The 7420-nt window shown below is 60.6% G+C and overlaps 1 long non-coding RNA gene across 1 annotated transcript; it reads right to left on the reverse strand.

Annotated features, from left to right (window-relative positions):
• Positions 1-2113: 2113 nt before the first annotated feature.
• Positions 2114-5394, reverse strand: LOC141961246 (uncharacterized). The gene is made up of 4 exons (XR_012633744.1): positions 5296-5394; positions 4117-4233; positions 3621-3768; positions 2114-2205 (listed from the first exon to the last, which is right to left on the reverse strand). It is a non-coding gene; the product is annotated as an uncharacterized LOC141961246 (long non-coding RNA).
• Positions 5395-7420: the final 2026 nt, after the last annotated feature.

The following is a 7420-nucleotide window of genomic DNA, read 5'->3' on the forward strand; positions in this document are numbered from 1 at the left end:
TCAGCTTTACTGAAAAAAATCACCCCTTACATTAAGCACTCTACAATAATCATGCACACTACTCACAAATCTATTGGATACATGTAAAAGGCTACATTATAATATCCCAGCCACTTGTGACATTTCAGATATGTCCCAACATCTTCCCTCTTCTGGCCTGCCTTTTTCCCAAGGTTGTTCACCATCACACTCAAGGCCATGGTGTACCTCAGTTTCTCTCTTTGTTAACATAACAGTCCGTTGTAAGCATAACTGTACCCTGGGTTGTTTCCTTTGTTTACCTCAGATGGCTGCAATCAGCTCCTGCAGAGACCCATGGCCTTGCTCTGCAAGCCATTCTCCAACACGGCCCTGGTGAGGCCTCTGGGAGAAGGTGAAGCGACTGCCGTTATTACCGTAGATCGCCCCTGGCCGGAGCCCCCCTTCCACAGGGGCTCCTGCGGAGGCGCCAAGGGCCGGCTTGCCGCCATCCCCGCGGGGCTCGGGGGTGACCTGGGGCTACGGGACGGGCTTCAGGGTGAGGTGCGAGACCTGGGGCCAGGACACGGTGCGGGCGAGGCCAGTGCCAGCTCAAGGGGAGCTCTGGCAAGCTGGGGAGGCACCCGGCACCAACCCCCGGGGGACACCCATCTTCTTCCCCTCTGCCTTTGTCCCAGCTCTCGGGTAACTCCCTGGGGCTCCCCCGGCCCGGATCACCTCCAGGAGAGCCGAGGCCTGACACAGCAGGCGGTGTGAAGCTTCCTGCCCCACCGCTGCCGTGTGGCCAGCGGGCAGGAGGGGCCCCCACACCTGCCAAAGGGGCGGGCCGGCCTCACCGGCGGCCTCGGCCCTTGCCCACCCCCAGGAATCACGCCCAGCAAGCCTCACGCTGCGGCAGCAGGAAGGCGGCTCTGGCGGTGCCGCACACCTGTGCGGGGCCGGCGCTGCAGTCCTGCCCTTCGCGCACCGAGCGCCCGCCGGCAGCGTGACGTGGGGCGGCGGCAGCATTTCCTTACCAGGAGGGGGCACCGAGCGTGGCCGCACCCCCCCACGGGCATCGGAGCATCGAACTGACGTTGCTGGCGGGCGGCAGCGTGGGGCACGGGGCCACCTCTGCGTCGCCCACCGACAGCGCCGGGTGGCGTTTGCCAGGCAGCGGCGGTGAGCGCAGGCGAGCGCCACCCCCCGCGCGAGCGACGGCCGAGCGGCACGTCACTGCGCACACGCTCTCGAGGAACGGGCACGACGCTTGGTGGGGAGCAGCTGGAAGCCCCCGGGAATCCACGTGAAAGCGGCAACAAAACTATCCCTCGTGCTGCACCACAGGGGCCGCGGCGGTAGCGAGGACTGCGCCGCACTACGGGCGCCCACGAGCGGTGCAGCTGCCTGGCAGCCGAGTCTGCAGAACCTACAGCTCCTGGCACGCGCTGGCCAACGCCGCACGGCCGCCTGCACGCCAAGCGCTGTAAGACCCCGCATCCCAGCGTGACCCAGGGAACCAACGCGGCTGGCCAGAAACCCCACACGCCAGGACCACAGCTCCCGCTGGGTTGCGAGAGGCAGTTTTCTCTGCTTTCTGACCCTGCAGCAACACCGTTGCTCACCCCTCCGAACCCCCACCAATGCACCCAGAAGCCTCACCACCGGCTCGGGGCAGCCCCTGCCACCACCTCCAACACTGCCACCCTGCAGGCACCGCCATCCTCCCCAGGAGCTGCCAGCTGATGGCATGGCTCCACTCACCTTCTCCCTCGGTGCAGCCAGGGCCCAGCAATGCTCAGCGACTGCTCTGCTCCTCCCTTGGTTGACACCGACCCCTCCGACGGCTGCCTTGCTCTTAACAGCAGCACCCGCCCCTCCACCCGGAGCAAGCCCTTTACAGGGAGGGGCCGCTGCCATCAGCCTCACTGCCCACACCTGGGGCCCCTCCAGCCCCAGCCCACAGCTGGAGGCCATCACCCACCCCCACAGAGCATCATCACCCCTCCCAGCCCCTCACCTGGGGCAAAGGAAGCACAAAAGGCAGCCGGCAGCCAGCAAGTGTTTATTCAGTCACACACAGAACAAGTCCCAGAAGGGAGTGAGTCTGCTCCGGGGCTCAGGGCCCCTAATGCTGCCCCTGCCCCTGGCACACCTTGGCGCTTGTTCCCGGAGCCACGCTCCTCAGTCCAGCCGGGAACAGTCAGTCGGTTCCTGGAGCAACAAGCTGCAGGGCAGAGCTGGAAACTGCCAAACATGAGGAGAAAGATGCAGGACACAAGAAGACAGAAGAAAGGTGGCAGCTAGCTGACTAGTACAGGGGTAGAGAGAAAACAAGAGATGAGCAATGGGGCGGTGAGAGGATGGGGACAGGGAACCCAACGTGGATATGCAGAAAAAAAAGCAGCAGGGAGAGAAGAAAACAGGCAGCAGAAAGGAGGAGGAGGAGCAGGACAGAAACCAACAAAGAAGGACGAGGAGCAGCATAGAGATGCAGAAAAAAAAAAGCTGGGATGGGTGGCACAACAGACATGGAGGGGGAAAAAAAAAAAGGGGGGGAGCAGGGAGCTAGACCAAGCAAGATGGAAGAAAGACCAAAAAGCTCCAGAGAACAGGGCACAGAGGGAGGAAAAAGCAACAGCGATGGGGAGTCAGGACAGCAAACCATGGGAAGGAACACAAAACAAATCACATCGCTACATGTGACAGGGCAGAGAAGGAAGAATTAGGAAACAGGGACAGAGACACAGAAAAAAAGAGACCTGGAGCCAAAAACTAATCCTGATGCATACAGAAAGAAGGGGGGTGGGGGTGGGGGGGGTGTATTCTAAAACAGGGGAAACAGAGACAGAGAGATGGAGAAAAGACAAAAGCAACAGACTACAAGGCATCGAGAGAGGAATTACTGAATAGTAACAGAGCGCCAGCCAGAAACAGGCCACAAAGCAGCAAAGATCACAGGGGGTACGGGGCACAGAGGAAGGAATTCGCAAACTCGGCACAAGGAGCCAGACAGAGAGAGAGCGAGGCAAAAATTAAATGGTGAAAAGAGACAGACCGCAGGGCAGAGGGAGGAATTGATAAACAGGGACAGGGCACCCGACAGAGCATGATGGAGAACAGGGAAAAAAAAAATAGCAGCAAGCTACAGGGAAGAGGGAGGAAGTAAAGAACAGTGACTGGAAGACAGACAGCGACACATGGAGAGAGAGAAGACAAAAGAGCGATGGGCAACAAGATGGATAGGGAGGAAATGAAAAACAGCAGAAGGGAGTCAGCCAGAGAGAAAGACACCGAGGAAAAAGGCCAGACAGTCTATGAGGGACGGAGGTAGGAATGAAAAACGGGGGACAGGGAGCAGGAAAGAGAGAGAGATGGAGATCGCAGGGAATAGCAGCGGGTGCAGGAAGAAGAAAGGGGCATCAATAGGAACAGGGAGCTGGACAGAGAGGGATGGAGAAAGGCAACAAGAGCGGCAGGGTACAGGGCAGAGAAAGGGAAGACCTACAAGATGGGGACAGGGAGATGCTCCAAGCAAGACGGAAGATACAGGTGAGCAAAAAAAGTTGAGCAGCACCAGAAAGAGAGGAGTCTAGGAGAAAGACAGGGAGGGACCAGGCCACACAAGAGGGATGAGAGGGGCCCAAGAGCTCGGGACTTACTGCAGTTCTCCGCGCTGCCAGGAGAATTTGACAGGTCAGACTCCTCCTTCTGTTTGCCTTCTCCCTTCCTCTTCTACAGCTCCAGGTGCCTGGCTGTCCTCCACTTATGAGAAGATGTAGGTGTCTCACAGCTCTTACGAGATGAGGCCTGCTAGACACAGAACCTCATTCAATCACACACTACGTGCAGGAGTAGGACAGAGGAAAGAGAGAGAAACCGAGAAGTGAGGAGCAGAACGGAAGGATCGAGAGAGAAATGGACTGAGGAGTGATGCAAAAGGTACAGAACAAGCAGTCAGAAGTGCAGACAGAAAAAGAAAAGGGAGCAGCAAGACAAGAGAGAGAAAGCGAGAGAGGAAGGGGGAGCAAGGCAGAAGAAAAGAAAGAAAAGATATAGAGAAGAAGAAAAAAAAAATCACAGCATGGGAAAGAGAAGGGCGGGAAGGGACTGGGACATACAAGGGGGGCGACAGGGCCCCGAGGGCCCGGGACTCACCGCGGCTCTCGCTCCCGGCACTGCCGGGAGAACTGGACAGGTCAGATGCTTCTTTCTCCTTCCTTCCTCCTGCCCCTCCTCTTCTTCTGAAACTCCACTCGCCCGGCTGACCTCCCCCTAAAAGAATACGCGGGTGTCTCTCGGCTCTTACAAGACGTGGCTTCCGACACACGCAGCCTCGCTCGCTCGCTCCGCGGCCGTTCCGCGCCTGGGTCCGGCCCGCTGCGGACTGTGCAGAGGGCTCCTCGCTCACCCGGAGAGGCAGGCGCTCTCCCCCTGCAGGGCGAGGCGGCTGCTGCCCACATGCCCTTGACGTTCTCCTTCCTTCCCTTTCTCCGGCCCCTCCAGCTCCAGCCGCGGCGGCTCCCGCCCCGCTGCCCACGGCCGGGAAGGCTCGGCTCCGCCCGTCCCTTCTGGCCCCCGAGCCGTGAGAAGCGCCAGGCCGGGCAGAGACACCCCACGCCAGCCCGAGCTGGGCGCAGCCGGCGGCATCCCCGGGGCAGGAACGGACACGCGCGGCCCCAGCGCGGCCTCGGGAGGGGGCACGGAGGCGGCAGGGACCCTTATTGCCGCGGACCGGCCCGGCCGCAGCCCCAACGCTCACCTCCGCCGCGCACGCGCACTCCCGGGAGACGCCGCGGCCGCGCATGCGCACCCCCGGGCCGGGGGGCACACCGCGTCTCGGGGAGCCGCGGGCAGCCCGCGGGAAACCGCCACAAAACCGCGTCTCGGGCCGCGCCGGTACCGAGGGCTGTGCCGTGCCGCGCGCGCCCGCCAGCGCCGCAGCTGCGGGGAACCGAGAGCGCAGAAACTGCAGCTCCCGGCGTGCCCCGGGGAGCCAACATGGCCGACCGGAAGCCCCCTGCACGTGACTACGGCTCCCGCCGCACCGCCCGCGCACCCGGAAGCCCGGCCGAGCGCAGCCCCGCGCGGCTCCGGGCAGCGCCGCCGCCGCCCGGCCCCGACGCGGAGCGGCCTCCGCCCCCGGTCCCGCCGCACCTTTCCCCGCAGCCGCCCGGCCCCGCTCCTGCCTCGGCTCGCACCGGCTCCTCCTCCAGCACCGGCCCCGGACAGGGAGGGGTCGCTGCCTGCAGCCTCCCTGCCCGCCCCTGCGGCTCCTCCGGCCCGGCCCACGCTCCCCCCCCCCCCCCCCCCCCCGGTAACTATAGCGACCAACACCGTTAATAAACGCCGGAGATGCCCGTCACTCCTCCGAGCTCGCGCTCTATGGGCCGCCGGTCCTCCGGTCGCGGGGCCGCCGCCGCGCACGCGCACTCCGGGGGCCGCCCGGCGCAGCCGCACGCCGCAGGTCGCCTCTCCCCGCCGGGGGAACCTTCCCCGGCCAGCGGGAGCAGCCGCTGGGCGAGACCGCTCCGGTGCGCGGGCCGACGGGACCGACGCTGCCAAATCTTATAACCCCCCGGAGAGGGAGGAGCTCCGGCACGGCCGCAGCGCAGGGCAGCGCAGTCTCGCCTTGTGACCCAGAACTCAGCGGGGTGACCGAAGTGTCGGTCAGAGCAGCCTCAGGGCTCTTTGGACGGGTGGAAGGGGGAGGAAAGCCTGTGACAACGCGACACGGGAGCGCAGAGTTGTTTTAAGGACGAAACAGCGTAACTTCGGTCCCTGGGAGACCAGTACAGTAACTATTAAAAGCACACGTATTGTTAGATATTTTTCCTAAACTCACATTTATCCAATTTAGTTTTTCAAATCCTGGTGATAGCAGAAATAGTTTTTTAAAAAAACCCAGATAAATCCAGGAACATTTCTGCCCGCGTTCAGCCGCTCTTCTGGAGCGTACGCTAGGAGCTGGAGAACCCGAGCAAGCTGTCTGATTATATTTACGGCAGCTCTGGCCCCGACAGCTCCCCCGTCCGTCCCCTTGCCAGGAACTAGCGCCGCGGCGGCTACAGCTCAGCCCAAAGCCAAACCGACACCGACCTCGGCTCTGGAAAGCGCCACCTCATCTCCCCCCGTTTTGCTGATTAGGGATATCAATTCAACTCAGACACCGGAGTGAAAGGAGCAGGCGTATTTTATTAGAAATAACTAAATAACAGAAGAATATGGAAAACACGCAGTCAGGAAAGACGGAAGAGTGCACTCACACAGATAGGAAAATACAGGGTAACGCATCAAATCCTGACTGCCTGAGAGAGAGGGAACAGCGATTAAAAAAGATCCCTCAGCACCTGCACCCGTTGCCATCACCCAGACCCGCAGGCAGCCCCGGTTACAGCGAGGGTTTGCAGAGCCTTTCCCGGCAAGTGGGAAACCCTACGCGGTGCGTCCACCCGTAGGTGAGGCCTCCAAAGTCGCTGTGAGCGGGTCCACCCTTCTATACCCCAAAATCGGCAAGCCAGAAGAGCTGGCACCTTGGTTTGGAGCGGAAATATCTGGTTTCAATCTCACATTAGATTCCCCCGGAGCCTGGCCAGGGCTCAGGGGAGAAGCTAAGGGAGCTCCTCTGCTTACCCAGGCAGACTAGGTGCAAGGGCTCACGTCAGGCCACAGGGCCAGACTACGGTCTCCACGACCCGGTTATTTCATCCCCACACAAAGAAAGATAAATGTACATTCAAGAGAGCCACGTCTTCCACACCTCTTTCACTAACGATGACATACTGAGTGAGCAGCTTCGGCTCAGGGCCTGTTGTTCAGGCTTCAATACTTCCACTTTTTACATCGGAATAGGTGGTTGGTTATCACTTAGTAAAATACCTGTTAGCACAATGGTTAACAGTTATAAAATACACAGGACTCGTCTACAAGTCAACTCTGGCTTGGCCCTATTGTCCAAGCCTTAGCGCTTCACCCCGAGAGTCCCCTTGCAAGCAGCCAGGACCAACACACGCCGCAAACATTCCAGCGGCTGCCAAAGGTTAAAATCCCACGCGCAGCGCCACGTGGCAGGCAGCGGTTAAAGCCGAGTTGGGCAGAAAAGGAGCTAAATGGGGAACACGCAGTTGGAGAAAGCATCTGATTGAGCACCCCCGGCACTGAACAGATGGGGAAAGGGTGGGCACAAACGCCCTTTTGGGGCAGGGAAGAGGAACGTGCTCCTCCAGAGGCTGAGATCCAGCCGCTTCCTTCCCCGTACAGGTGCGGAAAGAGAAGCACTCAGAGCAGGGGAATCCACCTCCAAAACCCTGCTCCCGACTGCTCTTCCCCCGGCATCCCACGCAGCCTCAAAGGGCGCTGCGGGTGGCTGCAGAGCCCTCCCGCTCCCCACGGCTGGTGCAGCCACATCCAAGTACAGAAAGGAGTTTTGAGAAAACTTCAGGAAGTTGGGTCATCGTCAGGT

The sequence above is a fragment of the Athene noctua genome, chromosome 5, assembly GCF_965140245.1.
Source record: "Athene noctua chromosome 5, bAthNoc1.hap1.1, whole genome shotgun sequence".
In the NCBI taxonomy this organism is placed as follows: Eukaryota; Metazoa; Chordata; class Aves; order Strigiformes; family Strigidae; genus Athene; species Athene noctua.